General features: G+C 39.4%; 1 long non-coding RNA gene across 1 annotated transcript in view; it reads left to right on the forward strand.

Moving 5' to 3' along the window:
* The first annotated feature begins 229 nt into the window (after positions 1 to 229).
* The window catches only part of LOC140739443 (uncharacterized), a 32,106-nt gene continuing 9,962 nt past the window's right edge, over positions 230 to 22,373 (forward strand). Inside the window, exons 1-2 of the long non-coding RNA XR_012101641.1 lie at positions 230 to 625; positions 2,820 to 2,856. This is a non-coding gene — a long non-coding RNA (uncharacterized lncRNA). The remainder of the gene's footprint in view (positions 626 to 2,819; positions 2,857 to 22,373) is intronic.

A 22,373-nucleotide genomic window follows, 5' to 3' on the forward strand; every position in this document is an offset into this window, starting at 1 on the left:
TACTTCAGAATAGCAACACTTTGACCACTTTACACTACAGTGGTCTTTGCTTTTTTTGTTCCACTTCTGCTCGTTACAATGTTGTGGCTAATTTACGCTCAGTGGCCATTTTATTAGTTATGCCTTTACACCTGCTCGTTAATGTAATTACCTACTCAGCTAATCATGTGGCAGCAACTCAATGATGAAAGTATGCAGATATGGTCAACAGGTCCAGTTGTTGTTCAGACCTAACATTAGAACGGGGAAGAAATGTGATCTAAGTGACTTTGACCATAGAGTGATTGTTGGTGTCAAATGGGGTGGTTTGAAAATCTCAGAAACAGCTGATTCCCTGGGACAGACACATTCTCTGGAGTTTACAGAGAATAGTGTGAAAAACAAGAAAAAAAATCTCATCGGCAGTTCGATGAGTAAAAACGCCTTAATAATGGGAAAGCTCAGGAGAATGACAGACTGGTTCAAGCTGACAAGAAAGAGACCGACCCAAATAATCACACCTTAAAGAAGTGGTGTGCAGAAGACCATCTCTGAATACACAACTTTTTAAATCTTGAAGTAGATGGGCTACAGCAGCAACAGGCCACAAACATACACTCAGCAGTCACTTTATTAGGTACAGGAGGTATGTTTTTTTCTTTTAATTGCTGTGCATTTGATGCTATGTTTAATGTTGGCGCACACAAGTTTTTCATTACATTTCCACCTACATGCACTCGTGCATATGGAAATAAATTCACTTTTGACTTTTAATTTTATTGCTTTCACAGACAACTTAAATGTAAATAAATGCAATAAAGTATCCACTTAAACCTTAGGTAATATGGTTGTTACAAATATTACAAAAATGAATACAACCCCAACTATAACTGAGAAATTTCAAGTGATGTTTGGCATTTGGCAGTATTCATTTGTAATGGAAAACAACATCATTTCAAAAGCATAGAAGGGGAAATGTGAAAGTAAGTTCGAGATAGCAGCATGCAAGCACAGATCCAACTGCAAATGTGCATTCAATAACATTCATTGCTTTCAATATTCCCACTTCATCTGTAGTTATTGCTCCTTGTCTGTGTTTTAAGTTTTGAAATTCTCATGGCATTATGTGGATCTTCACTCCAGCTGAGCTGTACCAAATGACATCTGCTGAGTGAATTCCAATCTCATTTTCAAGCAGGCTGCAATTACGTATAATTATTGCATTGTCTCCCGTGGCACGATTTTTTTTTAATATATTTGCTACCCCAGTGAGTTCCATTTCCTTGTTTGGTATTAGCTCTTTTTCCCAAAGTTACACATTACGTATGTGATCTTGAGATATATCGATTCCAGTGTACCTTACAGACAAATCCTTTGCTCCCTGAGGGCTTTCATTCAGCATGAAATTCATTACACTCATTGATCATTTCTCATTTTTAAACCTGCTGCTCCAGAATAAAGAACCAAGTTGCCATCCAGTCCACAAGAAAGAAATCAATACAACTCAATTAATCCCTCTCCTTAACCTTTTTGTTCCGTATGATCTTCTATTCATCTTCCTTATTTTGTAGGTGTGGATACTTACTGTTGACTGAATATGCACGTCTTTCCTCATAGGAATTCATCCATATTATAACTTTTTGTGCTCAAAGGGTATTTCTCAGCCACATGCCAGATTTCTAGAATTAATTCAATGTGATTTGATTTATTGCAAGTAATTTCTGTGTGACTGTAATCCATTTAGTTATGGCTAGGTTGCTTACAGGTGGGAGGTATGGGGTGGGAAAAGCTTGCAAGAATTTTCATCATGTTAATCTGTTGATAGTACAATGCTTGAAATTACTTCTGAATTCCAAAATCAAACAATTAGATTTTGTGATACAGTTGGTTCCTTGTATGCAGAATTGTTTTTCTTTCTGCCTGTGGGATATTTGCATCCAAGCTCACAGAAAGTGAATGAGGAAATAAACCACAACTCAGCCTGAAGCCTTTTGACAAAAGGGATTGTTGCAAAGCTCATGCCTCCACTTTTCCAGTGGCAGAATATTTTAAGTTGAGTTATATTGTGCACTTTTATTAATAACTGTATAGATTTCTGAATTGCTATTGTTATGACCGCAGCCCCCTCCTTTGTGAGAATCACAAGAGCCCTAGTGGAGGGGGGGGGTCAGTAGACCCAGGAAATGGGAGAGCGACGTGCTGGATGCCTCGTTCCCCCCGGAGATGCAAAATAACGCGACATTGGCCATTGTTTCTTGGAGACACCTTTGTGGATTGGGGACTGGGCTACGTGCACACCCTCGGGCAATGTGGGCTGGAGATTGCATCACCCCACCCTGATTGACATCTACTACCCTGCAAGTCAAGATAAAAGAGGGGCTGCAGGGGGCAGTCCCCTAGCGACACACCATCGCTCATCGCTCCCGTGATAACGGGAAGCTATTCAGAAGCCACGTGCGTTCCATTTCCCCTGGCCTGGGGAGCGGGTGGCTGATAACCCCGAAAAGGACTTCGAACTAACAACGGGGAACCAACATTCCCGATTCAATGGTTTTGCGTCCTAAAAGACTGGGCAAGTTTCTTTTCTCACAAAACCTCTCTCTCTCCAACAAGTGAAACCCAGCGGTCCCCAAAAGGCTAAAGCCTGCATGAACTTGAGAGACTTTTATATTTCCATCGGACAATATTTTTACCCCTAGTCAAAATGATAGAGCTACTTCTTATTGATGATTATTACTATACCCGCGCTTTAGATTGAGTATTGATGACGTATATTATCTGAATGTTTGTATTAACCTTACTTTTGTGCCCCTTTATAAATAAAAAATTTTTTTAAATAGTACCATCAGACGTCAACGGACCTCTCGATCTTTGCTGGTAAGTGACCCAGTTACGGGGTACGTAACACTATGACCAAATTAACTGTGGTTTGTCTTTAGACATCAAACTGAGCAGAGTATTAAGATGAAATTAAAAAGCAAATGAAACAACCCTTTTTTAAATGATGATAACATCTAAATATTTTTAGCTTGAGTAGCAGGACTGGGCTCAAGTAAAAAAAAACATGTTATCATCATCTTTATAGCATGTGATGAAATGACATGTTTATATAAGACCACTATAATGACTGCAAAGCTCCTGAAGGATTGTGCATTCATTTTTCCTTCAGCTGTAATGTTTATATACTCTTTCCTCTCCATTCTGCGGTCTCCTCAAGCCTGCAGCACTGGCCAAATGATAACCAGTTGCCAACATTGCCTCCTTATTAACTTCGAGTCAACCTTGAATGTCAGATTGACTCAAATGATGAATATTAGGTTGGTAGATTTCACTAAAGCTTTGCCTTTGGACCAGTCGTGGGTCTTTACATGGAGACCTGTCCACATTATTTTACTACCAGTACTACAAAGAGCTGTATTACAAAAGACATCTTTATTTGGTAGTATCATTCTCATCTGAGTCAGAAGTTAAGAAGTTCAAATTCTTCTTTTTCGTCTAAGCACACATTATGTTAACACTTCAACACCAAAGAAAGAAAAAGCGTATATAACATAACATCATCCACAATCCCACCAGGTTCCAATGTACTTTTTAGCCAGTGAGGTGCTTCTGTAATGGTACTGAGGAAGTGATACATTGTCAAATCAAATCACTTAGAAGTTGCTCTGATGGAAATAACAGGTCCCCTGACGTTATTCACAGATTAGTTCTGCCAGTGAACTCATTAACATTTATTGCTTATTCCATTCCACTACAATTGTTTGTCTATTTGCTTATTACATTGAGATTTATTGCACTTTCAAATTATCTATTGTTTTCTCCAGGAAGGCTACATGATAAAAGTAAAGAATTGACGATAGTTAACTGAGGGATCCCAAACATTAAAGATGTTTAATTAATGCATTCATATATTCTTTCTGTTGGCTCTAAACTGAGTGTTTTTTTCCCCACAAATAATTCACACAGCCATTACCGCTACGATAATGTACTTGGCAGATTTGTATTCCGGAACGGCAAGATCAAAGCTTCACCCAAATACAGGAACACAGTGGTAGAAAGGAACATGATGCTGCTTAGAAAGTGGCAAAGATTTTTTCTGAATGCTTGGATGTCTATATGCAACCTTTGGCATTTCTTAGTCTAAGTGTCAGAAAATTGGCAAATTCCAAGATATTAAACGTCCAAAAGTTCTTGACAAGGACAAAGGAATAATGGACACACTCAGCAAGTCAAGCAGCATCTGTGGAAAGGGAAACAGGGTTGATATTTCATGTCAAAGATCCCCCCCCCTCTCAAAAATGATGGTGCCTGACCACTGAGTTTTTCCCATCATTTTCTGATTATGTTTCAGATTTCTAACATCTGCACATTTTGGTTTGAATTGCATTTAAAAACAGTTTCTTAGGCAGCAGTTCTGGCCAGTGGTCAAAGATGGATCGGCTTTCTGTCAGCTGGAGTTGCTCTGGACAGGATTTCACCTATGTTCAGAAGACCCCTGCTGTGAAGGTCCTCACCAACAAGACCAAAGCAGGCTTCAACAAAGAACTTGCTGTGGGAAGGCATGCATAAGATCTAAACTGACTTCTTGGATGGGCATATAGCAACCAGGTGGCTAGAAATTCAGGATCATTGAGGTCTTGTTGACCATCAAGGCATCCTTTACTAATACAAGACAATTCTCAACATGATGGATTCAGGCCAATAACTCATACATCTATAAACACTGGTGACGGTCAACAGGAACATTTTGTATTTTCTAGAGACCTGCAGCATCTTCAAATGTCATTCAGCCTCACTCATTCACAGAGTTATACAGAAACGGGTCTTTGCTAGTCACCTGAAGCCATCTTCTGTCCAATTTACATTAAATCTGCCTGACCTGGCCCAAACCCATGGAACGTGGATCCATGAACAGTCCCTAAACTAAGCACTTACCACATAACCTAACCAAGTTGTATTGTCTCCTCTGAACAGCTGATCATAACACTCTACCCTTGTTACCTCAATATCCCAATCCTCACAGTACAAATTCGTCCTTTCCTTCAATGTGCTGCAGCAGCCCTCATTCACCCCACCCTGATCCCCTTTAACTAGGACTTTTATGAGATGCCAGATAATTCAGGCTAAAATGCCAAGATATATTGGGTTAAATGCACACACATGAAAAGAATTCTCATTCAGATCATTACATAAGCAAAATTGTTCTGCACATTTTCAGTAAATGTATATACCAGAAATATCATGTGGGAGAACTCATCTAAATTCAATCCACGAACATCTTGAGACAAAAAAAATGAATATGGACTGCCGTGCAAATACAGCTAATGAGCTCTCTGTTGTATTGTTCTGTTTAAAAGCCATATTCTACGACAGATCTTCCAATTTAGTTTGACTGATCTGACTTGCTGCAGCAGGCGTTAAAAAAAATAGAAAGTCAGCATTAAGGTACGTGACCTGTGCTAGCCTCTAATTTCCCCAGGTTTCAGACTTGACTGGTTTCATAATGTTTGACGTAAAGCAGATTGGTGGTCATTTGTCATAATGTCAGAGACATATATCAGAAACATTACAGACACCACTCCCACCTCCAAAGAGAGGTCAGATAAGCTGATAGTAAAAACAATTAGGTGAAATGCAAATCTATCCTTTCTCAGACTAAGGTAAGGCAGCAAATGGAACCAAGTAGCTCCAGGACCCCATTAACCTATATTTAGAGTCACATTTGTCAAACCTTAAATGTGGCAGGTAGGAAATAGGAAAAGAGGAATAAAGTGGAGAGGGGAGCTGATAAAGTTTCAAACTTATTAGTTTAATAACATAACTATTTTCAAGTATTGGACAACAGGCATTCAAGCCAACCACAAACAGATTTTCCTTTTTTAAAAAAAAGTAAATAAAGGGAGTTACCAAACAGATCAGTATTTATTTTACCACGTTTTTAATAAAACAGTCTAGAATCTACTTAATTCCATTTTTATATATATTGCTTGAACATTTAGTATGCAGGTACGGAAGACTGATACTTTGAGTGCCATCTTGCTTTGTCGCTAACATAGGAACATATCTTGTGATCAGAATAAGAGAGCTTAAAAACAAAGTACTAATAATAATGTAACAGAGGGGTAGTGCTTGATTTAGTCTATTTGTCACAAGTATGGTTTTTGTCCTTTAAAATAAAAAAACTTGTAATTTCTTCTAAGATCTTTTGTTATATTGTTTCTAATGTTTGTTCTACAGGAATTTTTTTGTAGCTTTTCATCTGTCAGGATAAACTTCTGTGATTCTTGGCGTTTAAACCCACCTAGGAAGTTCAGAAAATAGGGATAAGGGACAACAATTTACACTTCATTATCTGTACATATTGGCAATCTGTATCTCAGATTACTGCCTAACCCTACCATTAGCATCTCCACTAACAAGACTATTGTTATTTCTAGCTCCTCATGAATTGTTCATACCTGCACAAACTGCTGAAATCACGTCAGGCAGCATCCGTCATTCAGATTAAGACCCAAAACTTTCACCATCCCTGTGTCTCCTCAATTGGCTGGACAGCTAATGTGTTCTCCAGTTTAAAGTATCTACAGACTCTTGTGTCTCTTTTCTATTTAAAAACTATTTATTTGCAAATTGATTGCTCTTTTTACATGTTACATAATCTACCGCAATTCCCTCCCTTGGAATTGAATTCCTTCCACACCTTTATATCTTTAGCCTTGCCTCGTAGTTTCCATGAGTTTATATTCAATTCTCACATCCAGTCCATTTGCTTCACTAATTTCTTTAATTTGGGTTTCCACTCTTTCTGCTGTATGGCAAATCTCTTTGATTTCCTCAGAAGGTCCAGTTAGTTTCTGAGCAACCTCTCTCACATATTTACATCTATAATTCTCCCTTGAGTATTTTCTTAGAAATTTTCTTACACGCAACTCAGTGCTTAGTGAATTTTTTAAAAAATGTTCTGTATTAATCATACAACTCCCCAGTACATGTGCGACCTTCCCCTGAAACACTTATGCCTTTTTCAAGAAGTTTTTTTTTTGGCGTTTATTCAATACAGGTGCAACCTTGTAGTGAACCCCCCCCCCCCCCCCACCTCATTAACATAAAAGGTTTTCACCTGTCATTCACTCCAGGTTCATAATACAACATAATACCACTGACCCAAATTGACTGTCCTCTACTTCCTTGCAAGATTACCATTAAATATTTGAAGAACCAGGATACTTGTAGAGAACTTTTCAAAGCCATCACACACACATTTGAAATAACTTGCAAAAATGTTGGTGGTTCAAGGGACCTGGCTGATCTTGCATGCATATCACTGAAAACTAACTTGCAGGCATTGAAAGCAATTAGTATGTAAAGCACAGAAAAATCAGGATAACATGGAAATATTCAGCATTTGTCTGCAAGGAGAGGAAGATAGCATTTCATGTCAAAGACCCTTTATTCAAAACCTAAATCTATCTGAGTATTTCCTCGTGACCTGAAATATTAATATTTTCTTTATTCACAAATGCATCCTGACCTGTTGAGTGTTTCCAGCAGTTCTTTTGTTTTTATTTCAGATTTCCAGATTTGCATCATTTTTCTTATGAGCTTCCAAGCAAGCAGTATATTTATCTTTACTACAGATGATTTGATTACAAGAGACAAGGTTAATTAAATAGATTCATGATGAGAGCACACCTGGAACATTATGGACAGGTCTGATCTCCCAACTTTAATATAGATATACTTGTGATGGAAGGAATGTAGTAAAGGTTCGATTCCTGGGATGAGGAGAAATAATCCAGAATGGACCGATACTTCAGAGTTCAGAAAAATGAGGGGTAGCTTCATTGAAGTGTATTGAGGCTTGATAAGTGAATGCATAGACGGTGCTCCTTCTCTCTGGGTGTCCAAGACTGAAGAGTCAGTAATGCAGGGCCGAAATGTGAAGAAATTTTGTCACCAGTAGTACAACTCTTGAATACTCTACAAAATAAGGTTGTGGAGTCTCAAACCCTGAGTATATTCAGAACTGAATTAATAATAAAAAATTGAGGAACTCAGAGGAAGAGTTAGTCTAGATGAACAGTTTTAACCCAAAATGTTGACTATCCATTTCCCTGCACAGCTGCTGCTTGACTTGCTGAGTTCCTTCAGCTTCTTGTTTGTTTCTCCAGATTCCAGAATCTAAAGCTTAAGGGTATTAAAGGAATTAAGAGGTTAAGGGTTACTGCACATGGTATTGGGGGCAGAGTACTGACATGGATTGAAAATTGGCTGGCTGACAGGAAACAAAGAGTAGTGATTAACGGGTCCCTTTCGGAATGGCAAGCTGTGACCAGTGGGGTACCGCAAGGTTCGGTGCTGGGACTGCAGCTGTTTACAATATACATTAATGATTTAGATGAAGGGATTAAAAGTAACATTAGCAAATTTGCTGATGACACAAAGCTGGGTGGCAGTGTGAAGTGTCAGGAGGATGTTATGAGAATGCAGGGTGACTTGGACAGGTTGGGTGAGTGGGCAAATGTATGGCAGATGCAGTTTAATGTGGATAAATGTGAGGTTATCCACTTTGGTGGCAAGAACAGGAAGGCAGATTACTATCTAAATGGAGTCAAGTTAGGAAAAGGGGAAGTACAACGAGATCTAGGTGTTCTTGTACATCAGTCAATGAAAGCAAGCATGCAGGTACAGCAGGCAGTGAAGAAAGCTAATGGCATGCTGGCTTTTATAACAAGAGGAATTGAGTATAGGAGTAAAGAGGTCCTTCTGCAGCTGTACAGGACCCTGGTGAGACCCCACCTGGAGTATTGTGTGCAGTTTTGGTCTCCAAATTTGAGGAAGGACATTCTTGCTATTGAGGGAGTGCAGCGTAGGTTCACAAGATTAATTCCCGGAATGGCGGGACTGTCATATGTTGAAAGATTGGAGCAACTGGGCTTGTATACACTGGAATTTAGAAGGATGAGAGGGGATCTGATTGAAACGTATAAGATTATTAAGGGATTGGACACACTGGAGGCAGGAAGCATGTTCCCTCTGATGGGTGAGTCCAGAACTAGAGGCCACAGTTTAAGAGTAAGGGGTAGGCCATTTAGAACAGAGATGTGGAAAAACTTTTTCACCCAGAGAGTGGTGGATATGTGGAATGCTCTGCCCCAGAAGGCAATGGAGGCCAAGTCTCTGGATGCATTCAAGAGAGAGTTAGATAGAGCTCTTATAGATAGCGGGGTCAAGGGATATGGGGAGAGGGCAGGAAGGGGGTACTGATTGTGTATGATCAGCCATGATCACAGTGAATGGCGGTGCTGGCTAGAAGGGCCGAATAGCCTACTCCTGCACCTACTGTCTATTGTCTATTGCAGGAAAGTGGTATTAAGCTAAAAGATCAACATGATCTTATAGAATGGTAGAGTTGGAAAGAGGAGTTGAATGGTCAACACAACTTCAATTTCTCATATTTTGATATTGTTCTATAAACAACATAAACATCTCCAAGACATTTATTGAAGGTACGTTTTTTATCATTATTTGGAAAGGGAGACACAGATCTCTGAAGTATTTACTCTTAGTTTAATATTGGTGTAGAGAAAATTTTGGAATAAATTCTGAAGGGTTGTTTAAATTACCATTATGAATACTATTGATCAATGTATAGCAGCATGAAGCTGTTACACATAACTTGATTCAATATTTTGAGGAGGATTGATGGATTTTTAAAAGCATCTAATGTAATCCCACATACTATACAGCCCCATGAAATGCTCAGAAAAGAAATAAATTAATCCAAAATTGACTAAGTAACAGAGTGAAAAGAGCTATCATTGTATAGTTTAGTGACGGGAAGGCTGCGTTTAATGGATTTTGCAATGTTTTGGACTTGTGAAAGTATGAAGATCCTTGCTCTTCATATGGGGTATCAATGAGTTAGATTGAAACAAGAAAGAAAACAAGAGAATACATAATAAGTTACAGGAAGGTGAAAATGCAATGGGTGGAGAGGCTTAGGAAAGTAGAGAGGGAAGAGGACAGGTGAATAATGTGGTAAAGAAGGCACAAGTATACTTTTCTTATTGGCTGGGGCACAAAACACAAGGATTGGAAGGTAATGTCAGAACTAAATAAAACACTAACTAACTGGGTGCAGTTCTGAACACTAAACTACAGGAAAAATGAGATAGTACTCAGGAGAGTTCACTGGTGATCTAAAGAGATCATGCCAGTGATGGAGAAGCTTGATATGAAATAATATTTGCAACAATTTCACCTCTATAAAACTGCAAACATAATTGAACATTCAAACACCTCAAAGCAACCCAAGTGTCCTTCAAAGTCATGATTGATTTTTGATGGAATACTAAGTGAAAGACTGTCAGATGAGGTGATGACCAGAAGATTGAAATTTAAGATAATTGGGTAAAAGAACTGAGGAGAGATAAAGAGAATATTCCATTGCAGCCAACTGTTATGATCTGGAATTCAGTGCCTGAAAGAAAGGTGAAAAAGAGATCCAAAGGGAGTTAGATACATGCTTGAATAAGAATAATCAGCATTATGTACTAGCTTGTACACTTGGCTGAGAAATTCAAATGCATGGCAGATATTTAGAAAGTGTATGAGGATTGACTTGCAGGTTAAAATTGATGGCCAAATGTGACCGGCATCTAATAATGCATAATACATTTGGTTATGCAATTCACATACTTCATGCATTAAAGTCTTACTAGGGTGATGTACATTCCCACGGAATGCATAACTGATGCCTCCACAGTGAAAATAATTCATATAAATACAATTACGAAACAATGTGGAATACAGATGCACGAGAGAGGAGTTGGCCAGAATTGATTGGAAAAGAACACCAGCAGGGATGACCTCAGAGCAACAATGGCTGAAATTTCTGGAAGCAATTTGGAAAGCACAGGATATATACATCCTAAAGAGGAAGAAGGATTCTAAAGGAAAGATGACACAACCAAAGCCAACATAAAAGCCAAAGTGAGGGCATATAATAGAGCAAAAATTAGTGGGAACTTAGAAGATTGAGAAGCTTTTAAAAACCAACAGAAACCAACTAAAACAGTCATTCAGAAGGTAAAGATGGAATTCAAAAGTAAGCTAGCCAATAGTATTAAAGAGGATACCAAAAGTTTCTTCAGATACATTAAGCGTAGAAGAGAGGCGAGAGTGGATATCGGATTCCTGGAAAACAATGCTGGAGAGGCAGTAATGGGGGACACAGAAATGACAGATGAACTGAATAAGTATATGGCATTGGTCTTCACTGTGGAAGATACCAACAGTATGGTAGAAGTTCTAGGTGTCAGAGGTCATGAAATGTGTGAAGTTACCATTAAGAGAGAGAAGAATTTTGGAAAACTGAAAAGGTCTGAAGGTAGACAAGTCACCTGGACCAGATAGTCTACACCCTAGGGTTCTGAAAGAGGTTGTTGAAAACATCATGGAGGCCTTGGTAATGATCCTTCAAGAATCACTAGATTCTGGAATGTTTCCAGAAGACTGGAAAATTACCATTGTCACTCCACTCTTCAAGAAGGGAGAGAAGCAGAAGAAAGGAAACTATAGGCCAGTTAGTCTGACCTCAGTGAGTGGTAAGATGTTAGAGTCTATTACAAGGAGGAGATCTCAGGGTACTTGGAGGCACATGATAAATGGGCCATAGTCAGCATGGTTTCCCTAAAGGAAAGTCTTGCCTGAGAAATCCGTTGGAATTCTTTGAAGAAATAACAAGCAGGATAGACAAAGGAGAATTAGTTGATGTCATGTACTTGGATTTTCAGAAGATCATTGACAAGGTAACACCCACGAAAATGGTTAACAAGCTACAAGCCCATGGTATTACAGGAAAAAATCTAGCATGCATTAAGCAGCAGCTGACTGGCAGGAGATAAAGAGTGGGAATAAAGGGAAGCTTTTCTGGTTGGCTGTCAGTGACTAGTGATGTTCCACAAGGGTCTGTGTTGGGACCATTTTTTACAGTATATGTTAATGACTTGGATGATGGAATTAAAGGCTTTGTGCAAAGTTTTTCAGACAATATGAAGATATGTGGAGGGGCAGGTAGTTTTGAGGAAGTAGATAGATTACAGAAGGATTTCGACAGATTAGGAGAATGGACAAAGAAATGGCAGATGAAATATAATGTGTTAGGAAGTGTATGGTCATGCACTTTGGTAGAAGAAAGAAAGGGTTGAAAGAAAAGGACCTATCAAGTGTGATAGTGGGAAGGTGTGTATGGAACTGAAGGAAATAGCAGAGGTACTTAATGAATACTTTGCTTCAGTATTCACAATGGAAAAGGATCTTAGTGATTGTAGTGATGACCTGAAGCAGACTGAAAAGCTTGAGCATGTAGATATTAAGAAAGAGGATGTGCTGAGCTTTTGGAAAGCATCAAGTTGGATAAGTCACCGGGACAAGACAAAATGCACCCCAGACTACTGTGGAAGGCGAGGGAAGAGATTGCTGAGCCTCTGGCGATGATCTTTGCATCATCAATGGGGACGGGAGAGGTTCCGGAGGATTGGAGGGTTGTAGATGTTGTTCTTTTATTTAAGAAAGGGAGTAGAGATAGCCCAGGAAATTATAGGCCAGTCAGTCTTACCTCAGTGGTTGGTAAGTTGATGGAGAAGATCCTGAGAGGCAGGATTTATGAACATTTGGAGAGGTATAATATGATTAGGAGTAGTCAGCATGGCTTTGTAAAGGGCAAGCCATGCTTTACGAGCCTGATTTAATTTTTTGAGGATGTGATTAAACACATTGATGAAGGAAGAGTAGTAGATGTAGTGTATATGGATTTCAGCAAGGCATTTGATAAGGTACCCCATGCAAGGCTTCTTGAGAAAATAAGGAGACACAGGATCCAAGGGGACATTGCTTTGTGGTCCCAGAACTGGCTTGCCCACAGAAGGCAAAGAGTGGTTGTAGACGGGTCATATTCTGCATGGAGGTCGATCACCAGTGGAGTGGCTCAGGGATCTGTTCTGGGACCCTTACTTTTGTGATTTTTATAAATGACCTGGATGAGGAAGTGGAGGGATGGGTTAGTAAGTTTGCTGATGACACTAAGGTTGGAGGTGTTGTGGATAGTGTGGAAGGCTGTCAGAGGTTACAGCGGGACACTGATAGGATGCAAAACTGGGCTGAGAAGTGGCAGATGGAGTTCAACCCAGATAAGTGTGAAGTGGTTTATTTTGGTAGGTCAAATATGATGGCAGAATACAGAACTAACAGTAAGACTCTTAGCAGTGTGGAGGATCAGAGAGATCTTGGGGTCCGCGTCCATAGGATGCTCAAAGCAGCTGTGCAGGTTGACTCTGTGATTAAGAAGGCATATTGTGTATTGGCCTTCATCAATTGGAATTGAATTTAGGACCCGAGAGGTAATGTTGCAGCTACATAGGACCCCTGACAGACTCCACTTGGAATACCGTGCTCAGTTCTGGTCGCCTCACTACAGGAAAGGTGTGGAAGCCATAGAAAGCCTACAGAGGAGATTTACAAGAATGTTGCCTGGATTGGGGAGTGTGCCTTATGAGAATAGGTTAAGTGAACTCAACCTTTTCTCCTTGAAGCGAAGAAGGATGAGAGGTGACCTGATAGGGGTGTATAAGATGACGAGAAGCATTGATCATGTGGGTAGTCAGAGGCTTTTTCCCAGGGCTGAAATGGTTGCAACAAGAAGACACAGGTTTAAGGTGCTGGGGAGTAGGTACAGAGGAGATGTCAGGGATAGGTTTTTTATGCAGAGAGTGGTGAGTGTGTGGAATGGGCTGCCGACAATGATGGTGGAGCCGGATACGATAGGGTCTTTTAAGAGGCTTTTAGATAGCTACATGGGGCTTAGTAAAATAGAGGTCTATAGGTAAGCTTAGTAATTTCTAAGGTAGGGACATGTTTGGCACAACTTTTTGGGCTGAAGGGCCTTGTATTGTGCTGTAGGTTTTCTATGTTTCTATGTTTATTTTCTAAGTGGAGAGAAAATACAGAAAACTGGGGTGCACAAAGATCTTGGAAGTTGTTGTGCAGGATTCCCTAAAGGTTAAATCGCAGGTTTAGTGTCTGGTGAGGAAGATAAATGCAATGCTAGCATTCATTTCGAGAGGACTAAAATTCAAAAGCAAGGATACATGTTGAGACTTTATAAAACACTGGTGAGGCCTCATTTGGAGTATTGTGAGCAATTTTGGGCCCCTTATCTTAAATATCATGCTGAAACTGGAGAGGGTTCGAAGAAGGTTCATGAAAATTATTTCAGGATTGAATGGCTTGTCATATGAAGAGTATTTGATGGTTCTGGCCTATATATACCAGAATTCAGAAGAATGAGAGGTGACCTCATTGAAACCTATCAAGTGATTAAAGGCCTTGATAGAGTGAATGTGGAGAGGATGTTTCCTATGTCAGGGGAGTCTAAGACCAGAGGAGACAGCCTCAGAACAGAGAGGCATCCTTTTAGGATGGAGATGAGGAGGAATTTCTTTAGCTAGAGGGTGGTGAATCTGTGGGATTCTTTGCCACAGGTAGCTGTGGAGATCAGGTCTTTGTATATATTTAAGGTAGAGGTTGATAGATTCTTGATTGGTCAGGGCATGAAGGGACACAGGGAGAAGATAGGAGACTAGGGCTGAGAGGAAAATTGGATCAGCCATGATGGGCCAACTGGCCTGTTTCTGCTCCTACATCTTATGGCCTTGTATACGGTCTCAACAGCAAGAAGTTTGCTGAAACTGTACTACTTTAAAGGGCCATCATTTTTTTTTGCAGGGTGGTTGCAGAGGCAACTAGATGGGAGCTTGTTGACCTCATCCAGGTGAAGACTGAGGCTGCATTACCTTTAGAGATTTAAGAACATTATTAAAGTGAGGCCTCTTTGTGCCTGTGAGCATGAATACATCAGTCATGGTTGTGCTGGCTCTTCTGCACAACCAGAAGCAAGAGAAAAAGCATAGAAAGAAAGGGAATGGCCAGGAGTAAATTCACAAAGGCATCTCATGACACACCTATCAAATGCTGAGCTTCTCCAATCTGGCAATGATAGAAATCTAGCACCTTCAGTAGCTGAGCCCCAGGTAGGCACTGGGACTTGAACCACTCCCAATAGATATGTTGATCATTCTTTCCCCTTAATTCTTAGCCTCTGGTTCAATTAAAACCTTGATGCCTGATCCATCTCATGTATGTCAACTTGTAGTACTCTCCCCTCTGTGAGATGCACTCTACTCAAGGAAATCAGCAGGCAAGAAGTGCACAATGAATTGCTCATACTGTGAGGTTTTCCAAAACTTCATGGAATAATAAACCTCATCCATATGGTGCTTTGGTCTCCACACATCAACATAGCCTTCCATCAGCAAGAATGCCAACTGGACGCACTGAATGTGCAGTTTGTAAGACTAATGATCATTCCCACAATATCCAAGCAGGAAGCAGGATCCAGTCATATTAATACAGCCTGTCTTATTTCAGCCTCTGCACCAGATGGTCTAAAGGCCCATAGGGGACATTCCCAGGTAGCAGGAGATCATGAAATACACATTAAAACAATTGCACAGAATCACAAAGAACCGAGTTGAAATAATTATCAAGGACTTCAAAGTGTGACTGAGCTGCCTAATCAACAGTGGCCACTGTGCAGTTCTCTCCAGAGTGAATATCTGGAACATCTTGCAACCCTCAGATTTTTTTGCTCCGCTACCTAGAATACAAGGAGAGGTAATCTGTCCCCAAGTTCAGTAAAACTTCCCCAACGTTTGAACTTGAAGTGGAATGTGTCATTGGATCAATACCAGACCCTAGCAAATGAGCATATACATCACTCGTAACCCTTAATATATTTGCTTTATGTTGAGCAACATAACCATTCCCCTCACCACCACCCCCCAGCAAGAGCACCCTAAAAGCAATGACCAAGCACAGACCTGAGCCAAATAGTCCCTTGAATGTTAAAAACAAACATGCAGATGTGGAAATCTGAAATAAAACAGAAGATGCTGGAAACACTCAGTATATCAGGCAGCAGCGGAGGAAAAGGAAGCAGAGATGAAAAAAAAAACAGCTGTTTCTTCCCCCCCTCCCTCCACCCCCCAGTACTCCCAGAACTGCTGAATTCTTTTTCCAGGTAATTATTGTGATCACAGACGCGAGTTACTTAAGTTGCACTGAAGGATTACTCCAATTATAAGCTCACATCAAGGACACCAGGTAAGTTCCCCTCCGCATGAAGAACACTCAAGAATGCTTCCCCTTGCTTCCTCCATTGGCCGGAGCTTTAAACATGAATTACCCAGAGCTGTCATTAAAGCTCGACACTCCAGAAAACTCCATCTCAAACATCAAGGGCAGCAGATGCTTGGCTAATTTACCAATGTCAGACAGATACCAAATCATAAAATATCTCACATACAAATATATTTCATTTTTTGCTATGATCAAAAAGCAAAAAAAAAACTTATTGCTGAAAATCTGAAATAAAAAACAGATGTTAAAAATACTAGGAAATATGCTTTGGGTAATTCCCACTTTTTTTATTTGATTGTTTCCATGTTTATGCAGATTCACAGTTTTGGAGTTTTCCCCCATATTAACATTTTTGGAGTGCACATACAGCAATGGATCAGTAAGGTGGTTCCTCTCTGCCAATACATGTTGGCCTCCAAGCATCAACCACCACCCATGACAGATGACAAGTAATGAGAAACCTGAATCTACATAGCAACATAGTTTTAATGCTGCCTTCCCAATATTTGCTGATCTTCTACAAATGCTTAGCTAACCAATGTGCCAAATATCTTTTTTGTATGCAAACCACACTAAAGCCACAAAGTAATTTACCAATAACCTTGTGCATTGTTGGTGTGAAGAAATTAAAAATCTGCAGAACAGACATCTGGAACAAAACAAAGACAAGTGATGTTGAATTTCCCCATGGGGATGAATAAAGTATCTATCTATCTATCTATCTACCTGATGAGTTGACCACATGTCTTAGTTCTGACTGGCTGGTGGAAGTGGAGGCTGACATTCCCTGAATTAACTCTTTATGCTTGAAACACCTAGAAATGAACATAAGGAAGATGATATTGATAACCTGCTAAATCAAAGATTATATCCAAATAAGGAGATATTAGTGGGATGCTCTTTAATAAGGCAAAAGAAAACAGACCAATCAGAGAAGCAGTCTGCCTCCAATGAACTGGAATGAACAGAGCCCTGTGTCCAATTTGAACTGGCTATAATTAGTGGCTTAATTCAGCAGAAAATAATGAAGAAAAATCCTCAGTGAGTGGCATGTTGTGATGAGGTGCCACCTGTGCCCTTGGGTCAGAGTCAGTAAGGGGTGGACACAGGATGGCCCTATGAATCAAAGAAGAGTGATGCAGAACTGAAAAGGAAAATGTATACTTATGATGATGATAATAATAATAATAATGAAGGCTTTTGGAGGTAGAGAGAGGACTTGGGAAACTCACTAGGAAAAGCTCCTGGGAAAACAACTGTCACAAGGAAGATCACTGTACCTACAGCGAGGAGAAGAAGTAGTTGGTTGACTACCTGATGATCCACAATTTCGGTGCAAGTGAGTTAGGATGAGGAACAAATTAGGTGGACAATTGCACTTGGTTCTATGCATTAACGTTGTGAGTGACTTGAATTAATTAGACTTTGTGTGGTTATTCACCTAACCTAACCAGGCTAAGGACTAACAGACCTCTGTTGTTACCTGCTTTTGCTGATTTTGCTCCTTCTGTGAAATTAGCTGCAACCAAAGTAGAAGAAGCCATTCCCTTGAAATACTGGCAGATGGTCATGAGTGTCTCTGGTCCTGGATGTCCCAGTTTTGGACACAATGTCACCAGGCTCAAAAGCAACCCAGATATTCAGGAGTTCTAGTTGATGGGGAGTGTTTTGATATGTAGGCAAAGTACCACAGGGACTAGATGACTGATGGAAAACTGCATGTCAGAGCTACTGTTGCATACCTTGGACATACTGACAAATAAATCTAGCAATCTGAAACAGGTCAGGGGGACATATTGTAATATTTTCAAGCACCAGCTAACAAAGGAATCTAGATTAAAATGGCAAAATAACCTAGGCTTGCATGACAGCAAGCTAAGTCTTTGGCTGTAAATTGATTTCTTTTTATGACACAGTGTCAAATTCTGTGACATAAGAACCTTGTGATATTTTACTAAACTAGATTTGCAATGTAGCTGTAAGTTTTTAATCATTGAAATCTGAACCCAACAACAAATAACACTGAAGAAACAGGAATACATCTTTCAGGGGTATGATTGTGAAAATGGATGAATGTCCAAAAAGAGTTTTGCAGTGTAAGAGCAAGAATTAACCATTGAGAGAATGACACCAAAACAGAAGATGGCAAAAGAATGAAAACACTCCAAAGATTCTCATAGAAACATGGAAAATCTACAGCACAATACAGACCCTTCAACCCACAAAGTTGTGCCAAACATGTCCCTACCTTAGAAATTACTAGGCTTAGCTAAAGCCCTCTATTTTACTAAGCTCCATGTACCTATCTAAAAGCCTCTTAAGAGACCCTATCGTATCCAGCTCTACCACCGTTGCTGGCAGCCTATTCCACACACTCACCACTCTGAGTAAAAAATTTACCCCTGACATCTCCTCTGTACCTACTCCCCAGCACCTTAGATAATATATTCGCCTAATATATTATTAGCTACTATTGATGCAAGCTGAACATTCATGAGCAGAACTAGGAGGGCAAGAGAGATAACTTAATTGATTTTCAAAAATACCTGCAAATTTATCTACATTATAATTCATTTCAAAGAATTGTCTCAAGACCATATCCTTCTCCCGCATGTACAAAACCTTACAACTAAAAGTATTATTTGCAAATGAAAATCACTTTAAATGAAGCTCTAAATCAATGACAAAGGTCACCATGTGTAATAACATAACCCAACGCAAACCACTTTTATACCCACCTCCAAATTTAGATGGCATTTCTTCAACTGTAGTAATAAAAAAATGCTACTTTATATTTATTAGTTAATGAAAACAACTCAAATACATCCAATGAGAAAACTTGCACTATCTCAAATAACTCTGTCATATACTTCCTCATTAAAAACTAAACTGAGATCCTAAGAAATTGTTTCTTATGTCAAGAACTGCCCCAGAGCTCAACTTCTTCTTCACCATATTCCTTTTGCTGTTATTAATCACATTAATCATCATTTGGGCTTCTCTCAAGTATTTGTGAAAATTCTTCCCAACCTGTAATTTCAGTGGTTTTTACATATTAATATTTATTATGTCATTCATCAAGGATAGCATTAGTTAGAAATTGGTCCAAAGTTCTACTTTTTTTTTTCTGAAGTACGTCATTTCCCGGTAGCAGCTCCTGCGTCCTCTCCCAGTCTCTGCTTCATCTCAACTTCCCAGTCTATTTTACATAGCAGTATATACAGTAGCTCTGATGAAACATTATAAACCTGAAAATGTTAATTCATTTTCCTTCTCCATTGATACTGTCTGCTGAGTATCTCCAGACTTCCTGTTTATATTGCATGGCATTGCTCCATGTTTTTAATATTTGTTATTATTTTCACAGTTCAGGATCAGAATCAGTTTTAATATCATTGGTATATGTCATAAAAGTTGCTGTTTTGTAGCAGCAATACACAATAATAAATAAAATTACAATAAGTGTATATTAAAAAATAAATAAGGATAGCAAAAGAGAGCAAAAATAGTGAGGTAGTGTTCATAGATTGATTATCCATTCATAAATCTAATGGCAGAGGGAAAGGAGCTGTTCCTGAAAAGTTCAGGCTCCTCTACCACATCCTTGATGGTAGGAATGAGAAGACAGCATGTTCTGTGTGATGGATGCCACCATTTTGAGGTGTTGCCTTTAGAAAGTGTCCCTATGACAGAGCTGGCTGAGGTTACCACCTTCTGCAGCTTTTACTTCTATACCAGTGATACAACTAGTTGGAATACTCTCCATAGTACATCTACAGAAATTTGCAAGTGTCTTTATGACATGCCAAGTCTCCTCAAACTCCTAGTGAAATATGGGTAATGTCATGCTTTCTTTGTAATTGTTGGACCTAGGATAGACCTTCAGAGATGTTCACACCCAGGAACTTGAAACTGATCACGCTTTCCACTACTGATCCCTCCATGAGGACTGTTGTGTGTTCCCTCAACTTCCCCATCCTGAAGACTACAATCAATACCTTGCTGAGTGCAAGGTTGTTGCTGTGACACCACTCAACCAGCTGATCTATCTCACTCCTGTATGCCTCCTCATTACCATATGAAACTCTGCTAACAGTTAGCAAGTTTATAGATGAACCTAGCCACACAGTCATGTGTGTAAGAGAAAGTAGAGCAGTGAGCTAAGCACACATCCTTGAGGTGCACCAGGGTTGATTGCCAGCAAGGACATGATATTTCCGATCTGCATAGTCTATGGTCTCCCGGTAAGGAAGTCAAAGATCCAGTTGCAGAGGCCCAGGTTTTAGAGCTTGTTGATTAGTATTGAAGGTACAATTGTGTTGAACTTAAATGGAGTAGCAGCAACTATGTCAATATCATAAAACTTCAGCAATTAAAGTTATAACTTAATGACTTGGCCGCAATATAAGCTCACTGATAAAGATCTTTAAATACTGTACTGTTTAAATGATTGCCAGAATGAAAGGCAATTAGATTGGAGTTCTTTTAATCTTTCGAGAGAAACAGGTTAAAATTAATCAAAAAGCCAATAATCCAGACAGTGAATCAGACTGAGAATAAATAGAGATGCTTGTAGGTGGGATGTACATACACAATGTAGTCTGGCTAGCTACTTCCTACTCATGCTCTAATAAATCAGAAATAACATTTAGAGCATTAAAGAAGTGATAGCTGGTAAAAGCCTGAAATGTTATGAATAAACAGTACCCACTTAACTCAACAAAAAAAAGATTTGACTTCTGAAATGAGGTTAACCACCAAAGTCACAGAAAATGTGAAAACAGATTGGGTTCCAAAGACAAGTTAAGATGTTTCTAAGAAGGAGGACGATTTCAGGCAGGAAGTGGCATATGTGAGCTGTCATTCTGAATTATATCATCTAACCATAACTCAATTGGCAGTGTGAATTTTTAATTCCACATTAAAAATTGAACTAAAACTGTAGTGGCATTACTGAGTTAAGCATTTTTACAGCTTTATTTCAACTTATTTGGCTATTATTCTGTATTCAATTTATGTAACAACCAACCTCTTATATGAGCAACAGCAACCCAAGTTTACTGATCAATATATCTCCTTTAACCACCATCAATAAATTTGATAAACACTTCTTCATCCTGTTACTAATTGTAGGAGTTTAACTGCCATGTTTCAACATTAGGTACAATCCCAAGGTTTCTTATTAGTTGTATGGTAAAGCATCTTGAGATACAATGAAATTGTGAAAGGCACTACATAAAAATAAATATTCATTTTATTCTTTTGACAACTTCAACCAATTGCCAGTGAACTGACTCGTTAATCATAAGGTACATCATATGGCCCTTGTGGCTAAAGGGATCAGGGGGTATGGAGAGAAAATAGGTACAGGGTTCTGAGTTGGATGATCAGCTATGATCATACTGAATGGCGGTGCAGGCTCGAAGGGCCAAATGGCCTACTCCTGCACCTCTTTTCTATGTTTCTATGTTTCTATCCAAGTCCAGGAAACCGGACAGACATTGTACAATGACACACAGGAGGTGCCATTTTTCAGATTGAAAATTATGCTAAGACAATATAGTCAGATGGGGAGGAGGTCTTATTCACAGAGTCATACTGTGTGGAAACAGGTCCATGCTGATGAACATTCCCATTGCCTGCATTTGGTCCATATCCCTCTAAAACATCCCTATCCATGTACTTGCCATGGCTAACATAGTTAGTGTACCTGCTGCAACCACTTCCTCTGGCTGCTCATTCATGTATTGACCACCCTCTGGATGAAAAAGTTGCCTCACAGGTTCCAATTAATTCTCTCCCCTCTCACGCTAAACCCAGGTCCTCTTATTCTTGATTCCCCAAAACTGGGGAAAAAGTTTGTGCATATTCTACTTGTCTATTCCACCCCACCCCCATGATTTTTTACAGTACATCACCATAAGATCCCTTCTTATTCTACACTTCATTGAATAAAATCCTAACCTGCTCAATGTCTCTCCATAACACAGTCCTTTGAGTCCTGCCAAACAACATCCTCGTCAATCTCTCTGCAGTCTTCCCATCTTAATGGCATCTTTCCTGTAGTAATGAAAACTGAACACAAGTCTACAGTCTCACCAACATCTTGTACAAATGCAACTGCAACACAAGTT

This window comes from Hemitrygon akajei, chromosome 15, assembly GCF_048418815.1.
Source record: "Hemitrygon akajei chromosome 15, sHemAka1.3, whole genome shotgun sequence".
In the NCBI taxonomy this organism is placed as follows: Eukaryota; Metazoa; Chordata; class Chondrichthyes; order Myliobatiformes; family Dasyatidae; genus Hemitrygon; species Hemitrygon akajei.